General features: G+C 43.4%; 1 protein-coding gene across 6 annotated transcripts in view; it reads right to left on the bottom strand.

The window, feature by feature from the left end:
• The window catches only part of SDCCAG8 (SHH signaling and ciliogenesis regulator SDCCAG8), a 2,836,880-nt gene that overhangs the window by 781,186 nt on the left and 2,042,224 nt on the right, over window positions 1–13,470 (bottom strand). The window lies entirely within an intron of this gene.

Here is a 13,470-nt window from a genome sequence, read left to right as displayed (position 1 = left end):
CTCAGAAACATCGAATCAGAAGACATGAAAATCATCCAAGTTGTGGAAGAATTGAGGCTTGACTGGGTAGTCCTGAACCTAAACTCTTTGTTGATAAGGAAATTGCTCCTAGAGATGTATGGAACCATGTGAACCCTGAGGATACAAGGGCTAAAGATTTGAAAATAGCCCTCCAAGAAGCAGTTGGCTCTATGATAAAAATAGCATTTAACACCCAGAAGTCGGAGGTAACCACACTGAACGAGTCAAGAGCGAATACTATGAGGAAAGAAGGGGGAGAGGAATGGCTGTGGCTTTTGAAATATCTTTCAAATGTTACCAGCAAGTAATGGTCAACACAACAGAAGTAGAGCTCTCTTCGGCTGGGTACTTGGAACACCAGAGATTTTGCGTACCTATTTATGGGTGATGAGAGGCCAAAAGATTTGACCATATTATGCCTTCTGGAGACATGGCTAATCTCTCCCCCGCTGTGCGATGGGTTCACCATTTATTTAAACTTAGCGCAGAGAGGAAATAGTGGGCGTCCTCACTCTGGACTGTTGACCCCGGTTAAAAATGGCTGTGGGTTAACAGTGGTGAGAGAGAAAAATCCCAATTTATATACCTAAGTACTAAAAGTAGAATGGAGAGTTAAAGGAAAAAGATGTGGGGAAAGCTATTAAAAATCATGACTTATATTGGAATCCGAATCGGATCAAAGAAGATGTCTTTGAGGATGAAATACTACTCTTAATAGATGAGGCATATGAGAAAAGTCCATCCCCGCAAATAATAATATGCAGGGATCTCCATATCTGCTACTTCAATGAAATGTGCGAACATCTGGCCAATCACGACTTGTCCAGAAGAGCAACGGCATGGCAGAAAGAACTATCGAACTGGGGGATTCTAACGCTTAGTGGGCAAATAAAAGGCTCTATATTTGTCTCTGCTTGACCAAGTGGGGGACTTCGTAGTGAAGCAGAGTGGCAAGAGCGACCATCACTTGGTGTCCTTCACTTACGAGATTAATCTAAGAACCTGTGGGGAAATTTCGAAGGAGAAGATCTTACAAGGGAGAAACCAGTTGAAAACATCCCCCAAGAAGGTAGGGGAGGCTGTTAAAAAACGAAATGGCTGAATGGAGAACCTACCTCAGTCTTTAGATTACTCTTGGGCCCTAGTAGACTGCTATTCAAGTGCATTATAATGATAAAATAAGTGCCCATGTCCTGGAAAAACAGCATTAATTATACCCATATACAAAAAGGAGAGTAGAACTCAATTATTGACCAATTGCGCTGATAGATCCAATGGGCAAGGTATTTGTGTCTATCCTCTTGGACCATCAAATGGCATGGGCAATAAAGAGCAATAGGATAGACCCGAGACAAACTGAGTTGGTTAAGGGAGTGGGAACAGGAATTAAACTGCTCCTACTTAACCTATTTAAAATCGGAGCCATGAAAACTAAGACGACTCTATGTAGCTTTCATTGACCTTAAGCAGGCCTTTGATATCATACACAGAGAACACTAATTGCTTGGGGTTGTTCTATGGACCTGGTAAATGAGATTCGCTCCCTCTACTAAGACACTTCAATCGAGGTGGGACTCTCGCAGCAAGGGATGCTCTCTGGGGGAATTAAGACTCATTGTGGCTTAAAACAGGGATGTCCCATGTCCCCTGCAATATACAATTATTTATATTAGACATGAATATTTCCCAGAGACATTAAAACCTTTCCACCTAGGATTGATGACCAGCAAGTGCCATAGGCAATATATGGAGACGATTTTAGTCATCCTGGATCGGACCCCCATTGGTCTGCAAAGAACACTAGCAGCCCTGGAGGTCTATATGGAGGACAACTTCCTTAAGATAAATGCAGAAAAAACGAAAGTGATGTGCTCTGGACGGTGCTCCGGGAGAGGAGGAAATAACATTTTAAATGGCACATGGCAAAGACTATGCTACAGCATGTGCCATCAATGAGATACTTATGGGTTTTGGTGAACGGAAGCATTAGATAGTAAGAATGGCAGAAGGTGCTAAAGGCCAAAGTAAAAAGTCTAGCGACGCAAGCAACCTGCTTTCACAGGATATATGGAAAGCTCACCATGAAACCCTTTATAATCTATAAACAGAAAATCATGCCAATTCTTACATATGGACCAGAAGGTAACTTAACATTGACATGGGAGATCTGGAATTTACTAGAAGCCCTCTTCTGGTGGCAAGTTCTGCTTTCCAGTCGCCCTAATAAGATCTGAGTTAGCACTTCAATCTTTACAATCATTGGTCTTATGGAAATCCCTAAGTCTTTCCCGCAAATGCATACTGGAAGGAGTATCATTACCCTTCAGGATACTGGGGAAAAATGATCTAAATATGCACAAGGGGTCTCTCGGGGGAATGGAGGGAAGATGTTTAACATGGCTGAGTGAGCTAGACATCTCGACAGAGATGTAAAAAGGTAATCCAGAGGGGGCAAAGAAGAAAGAACGCAGTGAGGATTGGATTGACAAGCAGGAAAAAAGAGCGACATATAAAATGGCTCTTGATCTTGTCCTTGAAAGCTAGGCGATCAACCAACTGGCACTTTATCTGAGTAAATTACCATGCTCAAAAGTGAGGGACTTATTCATGAGACTGCAACGGAATACCTTACAGACGAGAGAAATCTAAGAAGACAACTTCATCAAAAAGAGCCATACTGCATATTTGTTTTTAAATGAGAGCCAGGTGGAATCAACTAAATACCTAATCTTGCAATATCCCTCATTCAACTCAATAAGATCGAAATATATGGGGGATAGGAAATATGCCCTAGCTACTTCAACAAAACAAGAAAGGTGGAATATGTTCCTCATAACAGAACAGAACTCCTTTATCTTTGCAGTTATGACATTTTAAGTGAGATCTTAAAGGATGGCACAGGAGGTAAGGTATAAAAGGTGCTGTATAAGACTTTTTTCTAGACTGGTTTCTAAGGTGCCAGACCTCGGTTTCTTTTCTTTTCTTTGTGGATTAGAGAAGACATTTTAAATGTCAAAATGAAATGGAAATAATTTGGTTTTTAAAAGTTTGCAGTAAACTTAAAAAAAAAAAAAGAAATCGCAAATATTTTCTTCTTGGTGAAATATGGACTTTCCACTTCCTCAAAACAGCACCAATGGCATTCCCAGCCACAACGCTGTGCCACCACTTCCAGTAATTCAAGACGACTTGCCACAGTTCTAAAGAAAGGCAACTTCTATAAATGTTAGTGAAACATAGTTCCCAGTTAACCGTTATCATGTCACTATTCACAACTTATGATTCATCGTAGGTTTGTCAGAATGACGTTGCAGTACAACTGCTTCAACAACTTCACTTCTACTAAAGTGTACCATGAGGACATTCTCTTTTATCTCACAGTACTCCACTTCACGTGTACTACTGAAGTTTTGCATCTACTGAAACCCAGATATACCACCACAGCTTCAGTACTTTGTGATTCCACCACAGCATCAGTACTTTGTGATTCAAAACAGGCTTTAGTTTTGACAAAATGTACGTTAAGGCACTTCAACACCTTCAAACAGGCAAGGCACTCTTCCTCTGAATATCTTTCTTCAAAAGGGGCAGCCTCTCTTGTCTGTCTGCCACAACAACAACCTGACTTTGCCTTTACGAGCCACTTCTCTCTGATGCGTAAATTCTACAGCAATAAAGATTGTGTCAGCTTCAAAGAATATGCATGAGCAGCACGTTTCCCTTCCCCAACTTTGTCTTCATCTCTCTGCTAACTGTTAGCCAAATTAATTATCCAGAAGCCTTGCAGCCACACTCTTGACTTCAGGTAATGCTTGCACACTTATATCTTAGGCGAAGTTAAACTTCTATTGGGCTCACAGTCTTGGTTGGATTGTTTTATGGCTTTTAGAAAAGCTGCTTTCAGTCTTAGTAGGAGAATACTCTTGGCTTGGGCAATGTTTGCTCACTCTTCAACTGTAGATACAATGTTTAAATGCTTTACTTCTGTATTGCGCATTAAATGTTTGTGTGAATAAGGATGTAAAGGTAACTCTTACCTTAAGAAGCAAAACTAGGCACACATGAGAACTTATTCATAAAGTTTACAGTGGTTAAAGAGGTTAACAATGGCTTTCTGTAGCGTTTGCTCTTCACACGAGTGAAAGAGAAATAACTGATCACACACAAGTCTGACATTCTCATTGCCCCATTGTTAAAAGTTCAACTAACAACTTCAGCTCACTTCTGCTTATTGTAAAGAAGGCATGCTATCAATAGTAAGACAGACACAAGTGATCATAGTTCAAGGGTGTTTATTGAACTTCAAAAAGGGTTGAAAAAATGCCTATCTAATCCTAAATCTACAGTTGGGAGCAAGCCACGACCATCAACTAATAATAACACAGTCCTAGTGGTGTCTTGTCAAAATAAAAGGCCATACACTAATAAACATATTGCCAATCCTTACGAAAAAGAAAGAAGTGTTCACAAAATGATATGTCAGGATGTTCAGGCAGTTGGCCTTCCTTCCCCAAGTTTTCAGCACAGGACAAGGCGGTACACTTGAGCTTAGCAAAGTCTCTGGCTTCTCTAGCATGAGGATACCATTCAATCATTAGCATCAAGGCCTTCCGTGCCCAAGTCTCTTTGCCTTTCAAAGTCTCTTCTATCAGAGGGCCTGATGCGACAAACAAACAATATGTTATTTTCCTCTTACAATTTCACAAGTACTCAATTTCTCAGGTGATTCACTATTCACCTTGGACCCCCCTCAGCCATGCTTAGGTCCTCTTAACACAATGTTCAATTAATCTTGCTCCACCGGGCTCGGACCAAGTTCATTTACTTTGTCGTCAACTTTCTTTACGCTATTAACATCGAAGACTTTCGATTGTGCATGGGATTTTGCTTGACTTGTTGCAGAACCACTTTGAATCACAATCCCTTGTCACTCTTTCGCTTTTGCCACTTTTTAGTTGGATACCTTACAAATACTTTCGAAAGACCACATACGCGGTGCCAGACCACTATGTCTAAGGTATTGTATCTTGGCTTCAAAGTTCAATCACTCATCCGTTGTTCTATTTTACTCACAATTTGTATCAGATACGCTTCATACACTGTTCACTTCAGCGTTCACTATAAACAAAGTTGCCGCTTGCAACCTTGGCTTCAACACAGAACTGTCTGGTATCAGTCTCCCCAACTCATGGGCTGTGCTGACTTCACTGGCACTGCTTTGCTGTAGGAGCCAAGGACAGAACCACGGTGGCAAGCGATTCTCCCCGCCTTGACAATTGACGCGGGAGAGCCCTGGGTACCTCCAACACACAATGCAGGATTCTTCAGCCTTGTTTCCTGGTCTTACGTTTTCTATTCTCAAAGGATCATGAAAGTAATGGTTCCTCGTCTAAGAGGTCAAGGGCACTTTACTCCTTACAATACCCTTCTTTTTTTATAGTTTTTTAATCATATTAAACTGCCATCTTGGAACTGCTGTTTCCTTGTGGGCTTTGCCTCGCTCAGTGCGTGCTCTTGTGCTCTGCCTTTTATCTGTGTGGGGAAGTGTAATGCGAGTCAGGTGTATGTAATGGTTAGTAATTGCCAGACCCTGCATGACCATTGTATTGGGACATGTCAGGTATACGGCTCTGGTGTTAGTCTGTTTTTTCTCATAGCGGGCTGTCCGTGAGAAAGTGTTTGTGTTGGAAAAGGGGGAGGGTTGCTTTCCTAAGTAGCCTACTAGGTAGGATGGGGTAAAGGTGTTACAGGGAAGGGGATACTGTGTCTCGCCATCCAGTGTACCACTCCCACTCCCCGAGGACTCCTCACCCAGGTGACTCTCCTGAACTGGTCCACCCCCAGGAGCTGGATCTAAAAGCGATGGCCATGTCCTGGCCACCTTAATGACAGACCCGCGGGGACTAGCGGGTGAGACACACTCTGGTTTCTCACATTATACGCAAGTGAAGATTGGACTGGATACTGTTGCCGGCAGTGCTCGCGCAAGGAATCAGAACACCAGGTTAGACTCACCGGCTTCTGTGATCCTTGTTCCGCAGGTTGCACAACTTCAAACACTTCTGGCACAGCTCCTACTGCTTCTAGCTTCACAGGGACCTGCACCCTTCCACGCTGAAGGTGTCTCCACTCAATTAAGGAGCCCCTCTCGCTCTTAAGACCCACCTGAGTCTCAAACACACTTCTGACACGCAATCTCCACAATTAGGTTCACATGGGGAAAGGCAGCCTTATTGCACGCCTTCTGCTCCACAGCCTCTGCAACTCAAAGTTTGGGGAAACAGGACCCTCACAGAACAAGCAGGTGAAATCTGCTGCATCAACGTTCTGGCATCCCTTTGGTTCTCCCACTTCTGCCTGGATTGCCATCACTATGTCTTCTTCTTTCTGCCTCTGCTACTACAGCTTGAATTCCAGCCACAGTTCCAGCTCCTTTCTATTGCCTGCACCTCAGGGGGGCCTTTTATGTCTCAGGTTCCTTCAGGTGTGGGCTCTTACTACTGCTAGAGCATACCTCTTCAGCCCTCTTCCTCATCCCAATACTCATGGGATTCTGGGACTTGTAGTCCCCAACAACAAAGTTAGTTCTTTCAGGTAGCTGCTTGATTTTAAGGGTAGATTTACTTCCCTTAAAGTAATTTAAATATGAACCATCAGAATGTGTTGTTACAGAGGAAGACAATTTGCTTAAGGCAATATTTCTAGATTTCTTTACATTATATCTTTGGTGGTAAGGAGAGTAATTATCGTGAAATTCCTTGAAGGGTCTTTCTGTTGGTAAAGTTTGTTCAGGTCTTCGGTACTTGTGCCCAGAGCCCCAGATCTTATATGTGGTTCAGATCCATTATAATGACAATAAGCCATTACCTGTCTTTGCAATCCTGAAAGGTTCTCCCTTTCAAAGAACAAATACTGTGTCTCATCCCACGGGATCTCACCATCACACTGGGCCTTGTCTCCTCCCAGGGGATCCTCCCGCAGTACACCACCCCCAAGGTCAGGACCAGGGAGCGTCTGTCTTTCCATGGCCACCTGGGAGGAGACTTTAGACAGGGTTTCAGTGAGGAATCCATCAGATTCATCCCATGGGTGACCCTAATTCACCTGGGTCCCAGGATTGTATCTGCGCACCACTACATTTGAATACGTTAATTAATTTGTACATTTTATACCTGTGGCATTTATTTAGCATGTTCTGTATCATGCTATCCTGCTCTGATTTGCCCTTTTTTCACTATGGAGATTATTTTCTTACCGTTTTTATACTGTAATTGGTTTAGGACACCCAAACAAAAGTAACAAAATGCATTTAATAAAAGGCCAATTCCAAAAGGTGTTGGAGCAGTTGGGATAGAACCCAGCTCCTTTCCAATGGAAGCGAATTATGTTGCTGCTTCATAACTAGTACTATGACGATGGAGCCTGGAGAAGAGTAAATAAGCTTCAGCTCATCCCGATGCACTCAGTTACAAACGGACAAAGCTACAAAGTGGCAATGGCTTTCAAGTGCTCCATGTTATGGTGCAATATATTGTACAATCCTCCCTCTGCCCGCCTTCTACTGGCAACACATTTAACCCTGTTCTTGAAGGTTCAGCTTAATTAGAGCACGACTGAGGTGGGAAACACTGTGCCTCTTCCTATCCAAACTCCACTCCCTCCTACACTTGAATTATCTAGCTGCTCCACCTCTGACTGCTCTTCCAACAGAGTGGTGCTTTCACACCTGACTTGAAGCCACTCCCCTACCATCAATTTTAGTAATGGTCCTTTAGCGAGACCCTTTGTGAGCCAAGTATCAAAAACCTTGCTCCTATGGGGTCCCTCGGGACAGGAGTCCCTTGTTGGTATTATTTGGTCTGGAGGGAACAAAGGGGGACTACTACGCACTCCCACACATGGTCCACTGTTTGCTGCTGGCAGATAGGGCATGCTTGGCTACACATTGGAAGACGGTGCAGCTTCCGGGGAAAAGGAAATGGGCTAGCATGCCTAAGAATATCTATGTAATGGAAAAGATTACTGCGCCCATACATGGTGGTGGAATGAGTTGCGAAGTAGAATGGGGCAAATTCTGGGCTAGATATATGCCAACGGGTGAGAGGGTTCAGGAGGGGGTGAATAGATGTCAGAGGGTTGTGGGCCAGAGGTGTGTTAGGTTCACTGACTGTTGGTAGTTGGAAAGGATTGAGGAGAATGGATGTAGGGTGATCAAGGATCGGGAGGTCCTATTTCAAGCTGAGCTGAAATGATTGTGGGTCTGTTGGGACTTACTGGAGCGAAAATTAAGAGGGACATCGATACCAGAAGGGGTACGGGGGGAGGGCGATGGGGAGGTTTGGCCTAAGATGGCCAGTGTGTTTAACGCCTATTTCTGAGATTGTAATGTGCCACTGGCCTCGTTTCTTTTTTTTCTGTGTTGTTTTGTTTGGAAAACCCAATAAAAATTAAATAACAAAACCTTGCCCCTCTCCAAGCTCCATACTTGAATTCCCTCTCTGGCTCTGGCTGCTCCTATGAAAGAGCAACACAGTCACACATGGCTTTAAGCTGCTCACCTGCCATTGACTAGGTAATGGCCCTTAAAAGCGACCCTACATCAGTTAGTGGAAATTGGGAGGCAGGCACGCACCACAATCTTTACACCTCCCCTCTGGTACCTTTATTTGGTGTCCCATGAAAGCCATTGTTAACATTGCTACCATTGCTGCCCCACTTCCGGTCACCCCTTTCCCTAAACAACATGATGTTACACTGTGCACCTTTGACAACTACTACCAGTCAGTGTCTGTGGGCGGCTGAGGGCAGTCAAGTCATTTCCACGTGAGCTCAATGCAACATTGAACATTGAGCAATTAAATACCAAAGCATTTTTAAACAGGTCTTTATTACCATTCCTTATTTCCACAAACAATGCATCAGTAAAAGCTGAAAGTCACAGAGTTTGTGATGATGGCAAGCTGAGCACTCGTACATACAGTTTAAGAATGGCTGGTTCCAAGGGCAGTGTTAAATATACTGCGAAGTGGACACCGCTATGAATTAGATGACTGAGGAATTGAATTCTTGATTTGCACTTTATAGTTTGTATAGGAAGTACTTGAGGTGGGAGTGTATGCATCACAATTGAATAAATATTTGATTCGGTGAAAGAGATGTAAGTCAAGACCTCCAGACAATAAGACAATGAAAATAATCCTCTGAGGAAAAAAGCTTGGCACACCTCTTTGCAAGGATTTTTTTATTTCCTTTTGTATACAAAAAGGAAAAAGGTGACACAAGGTCCCGTAGAACCAACTGACACGGAGCTCTATGTTAGTTCAAAGCAAACACAAGGTTTTAAGGAAAAGAATCATGACTTGTGACGCAAACAATATACAGTCTTAATCACCCACCCTCATTGTCTACCACCTATATACATACTACCAGTCCCTAAAGTCCTCCCTTGACCGATTGGCCACATCCTAATCTACCAATGCCCTCTAACATGTGGTCCCTCTACTCCCTCACCTTGGTTCCAAGCTACTGAATTGGCAGTTTACCTGGAATGTTACCCACCCCATTGGCCTAATCACGTGGTGTGCGCCTGTTCGTTAACATGCGCTCAGTGGATATCTTCGAGATCAAATTGGCTCCTTGGAAAAATGGTGCGCTACTTTTGATACCAGACACGCAGGCACCCTCACCATTCCTCCCCAGCTCTGGACTAGATTTGTTGGCATCACCTCTTCTCCTTGTATCACAAATCATGGAATGTTCTACTGCTCGCTCCCACCTTTTTTGTCCCTCCTTGCTTTCTCTGGGACCACATTAGTCAGCCCAATTATGATGGAGTTAGGGACTCTGTTTCCCAACCTCCTGGCAGTTCAAACGGGACGGCCGTTATACCATGGGCACTAGTGCCCTAAATCTAAACTAAGCATGTTGGCAGGTCCAGACTTTTGACCTGACTCCCATGAGTTTGTCCTTCAGGACAGGCGCAGACCTACCCTTGTTCTGCCACTCACATTTCATTCTGGTTTCACAGACCTACAGCTGGATACAATTAAACCATTATCTGGTCGGTGTGAATGCCATTATTCTTAGCTTCACTACTGGGGCTTGGGAAGAGGTAACAAAAAAAAAACTCTTTGAAATGCTGCGCTACATGCTACACTTCCAATGGAGAATTCAGGACTCCTAGGCCTCACTTCCAATATGGCGACGCGTTAGTGTTTCCCGCACCCAGGTCTTATGTCCACATCTACATAATGTCACACACGCCCTACATACTTGGGTCTACCTATACGTCTGTGGCTAGTTGTGAAACAGATACAGTTACGAATTCCATTTTCACTCCCCACACCCCTGCAGCCGCACACCTTCCCTATCTGAAGCGCTAATAGATTGTTCTGAGCCTGAATCGTATAGGAGGGCCTGGGAGCTGTACGTGCATCCCAATAGAGACTAAAATCTTGTTACACAAAACGGAATAGTTTGTATAATAGGTAGAATATTTTTTATTCTGAATTGAGAAGTAAAATCTGTGAATGATATGTACAAATGTTGTGTTTATGAATAATCTTGTTTTAAGAAATATATAAAAACACTAATATTTTTTTTAAAAAAGCAAATGTATGATGTATGTTATGTATCAGTTTAAATTTCTTTCTGGATTTGTGAATACTAGGAAGGGGTTTATTGACCCGATTGGAGCGCGCCTGGGATCCTCCTCTGACAGGGGGAGGTTTGTATATTTCCTTTATAGACAAATCAGTAGAAGAGCAGAAATTAATGTGAGATAACAAGGATTGCAATTTGAGTTGTGGAAATATTGAGTGCACCCCCACACACACTTGTTGGTATAATGCAAACCTGGGTCATAACTCTGTAGCATTCAAATACTGGAGTGAATACCAGAAATCATCAAAAACATACCATTAGTACATGGTGGGGCTTTCTGGTCAATGCACTAATCTCATGGATCTATAAAACAAATGGTATCAAAAAGGATTTGGATTCACCTGTCCCTTGCACACCTTTCCACCATTCAAAATGGCTCAGAGAGGTGGTGATTTAATCAAAAGGTTGTTACAACGTGAGATGTACTGGATACATTTCCATGATGCTCTGTCCCCAAGGGGAATGAATGAAGACTTCGACCTACACCGTTTCATCTACATTCATGGACTTAAAATACTATAATATTCTACAAAAATATGAACATGTCATGACATTGGTATATTAGGTCAGTTACATTGAACTGCTTAATAGAATAGACAACAGTTGTCCATAATGGTATATTTCTATTGACATTGGCTACAATGTATTCATTAAATGGTATCAGAATTACACTCTACCATCAGAATTATACTCCAATAATCCTGCGGTATGCAGGTTTCACTGGACAGTAACGGCCCAGTGAAACCACTATAACGCAGAATGATTGCTATTAGCACTGTGAGAAACCTGAAGGTATCTCATACCTACTCCCCTTGGATCCTCTTCTCAGGACGCCAGGGAAAGGCCATTGCTTTTGGATCCTGACCCTGGGTGTGAAGATGCGAGGGAGGATCACGTGGGTGTAGGGTCCTTGGGGATTGGGTAGAGAATATAGACAGGCGAGACATTGTATCCCCCTTTTCCTACTGCAAACCAGGGTGCTACTCCCCCTGCTTTTACAGGCTATTGAAAACCCTTTCCCCTCATTTAAACCATTATAGTACTGGGAGGAGGAAGACGTGACTAGGAGTAGTGCACACTAACATGTAATTTCAGCACTCTAGTACTGAGATGGGAAAGAGGCCTTCAGGCCATTGTAAGGGTTAGGCATGTCCGAAGTACTTCACTACTTTACTAACTATGGTCAGGAAATTGGAACTGAAGACACACCCCTGCAACTTGTAAAATGGTTGCAGGTGCATACAAGGAGGAGCTTGTAGAAGAGAGAGAGAGAGAGAGAGAGAGAGAGAGAGAGAGAGAGAAAAAGCTGGTCCACTTGGGACTGAGGGCAGAATCATGTGCAGAAGGAGGAGAATGAGTTGGGTCCTGCTGGGAAGCCAGGATGCCGGCAAGTAGGCCGAAGGAGCTGCGTAGCCGAGGCCTGGGCGGGCCGTAAAAGGGCCACAGAGGTGGGAGCCTCACTGGTCGAGTGCCCGCAGTAGGAGCTGCGGGGCACTAAGGAATCAGATAGCTGCAAACTACCAGCAGCATCTTCAGGAAGAGAGCAGAGCTAACGGCAAACGACAGGGAGAGACAGAGGAGCAAAGTGTGAGCGTGGTTAACAATCCAATGCAACGCATCTGCAAAGCACAATAGGAGAAAGCTGCCGCCCAGTGACGCCACCAGGGACAGGTGAGTGAACAGGAAGGAGCACTCGCACCAGGACGCTCAAGGAGGCTGTTAAAGAGCCAAAGTAAATACCAAGTGAATGAAAGATGATATTCAAGATACCATAAACCTAAAGCAATGGGTTGTGATGAATAATATGAATAGGATGAACTGTGGGCAACTGAATAAAAGCTCAGAACTATTGAACACCGAACTAAGTTAAAGCTTTTAACTTCTATTAACAGATGATATGTTTGTGTGAAGGTATATGTACAATATATTGAAAGCAAAGAGTGAATCTTATTAAGTGCAGTGAAAAGAGTATGAAAGCAAGGCGGTGAAGGAAAGAGAACACCATGAAAACGTTTGAAGGAACGCATTGTGGCAAAGTCAAGAGATTGGGAAAGAGGAGAACACATTGTGGCAAAGAAACGGCTGGCGAGGAGAAAGCCAAGTGAATGAACCAGAGCACAGTTGCAGTTACAAAAGAACCTTTGTGGGCAAGCAAGCCTAGGGGGACTGGTTGTGTGACTTGTAATGGGTGGACTGTTTAGTCCTACAACTGCACCTAGACCGGGATACCCTATCTCCGAAACCCAAAGAAACGTACGGAGAACAAACCCAAGTGTATGAAGGAGATTGCTGAAGTGAAGCAGAAGAAATCAATCTGTATGAACTGTCAAGAAACCCAAAGGAGTGTAAAAGTTGACCCGGTGCTGGTTTTGAATATTGAGAGACTGAGACTAAGTGCAAGTTGGCAAGCTGAACAGGCTGAAGTCTTGGGGATGGGAAACCTGAGACCTTATGAACTTTGTTATTGTCTTGAGGAAGGGAACCTCAAGACTCCTTTTATGGAAATGTGTTGTCTTCTTGGGGAAGGGAACCCCCGAGACTTTGTGGAACTGTCTTGAACATGAGGAAGGGGAGCTAGAAAGTAAGCCAGGAGCTGGAAGAAACTCCGAACTTTATTTGTAACACTATTTCTTTTGTTGCTGACATCTCTATCCATTGTTTTGCTTTAGTTGTTTGTGCAAGTATAGGTTTTGGACACAGACAGACTCTTAAGTTGAACTTACTGACTCAGACTATCCTTAGTTTCTTTGGGTAGGGAAATCCCACCCAGGTATAGGGCAAGTTAGG

This window comes from Ambystoma mexicanum, chromosome 4q, assembly GCF_040938575.1.
Source record: "Ambystoma mexicanum isolate Mex_15411 chromosome 4q, UKY_AmexF1_1, whole genome shotgun sequence".
Classification (NCBI taxonomy): domain Eukaryota; kingdom Metazoa; phylum Chordata; class Amphibia; order Caudata; family Ambystomatidae; genus Ambystoma; species Ambystoma mexicanum.
The sequence above is the reverse complement of the archived record's forward strand: the minus strand, read 5'-3'. Positions and strand labels throughout refer to the sequence as shown.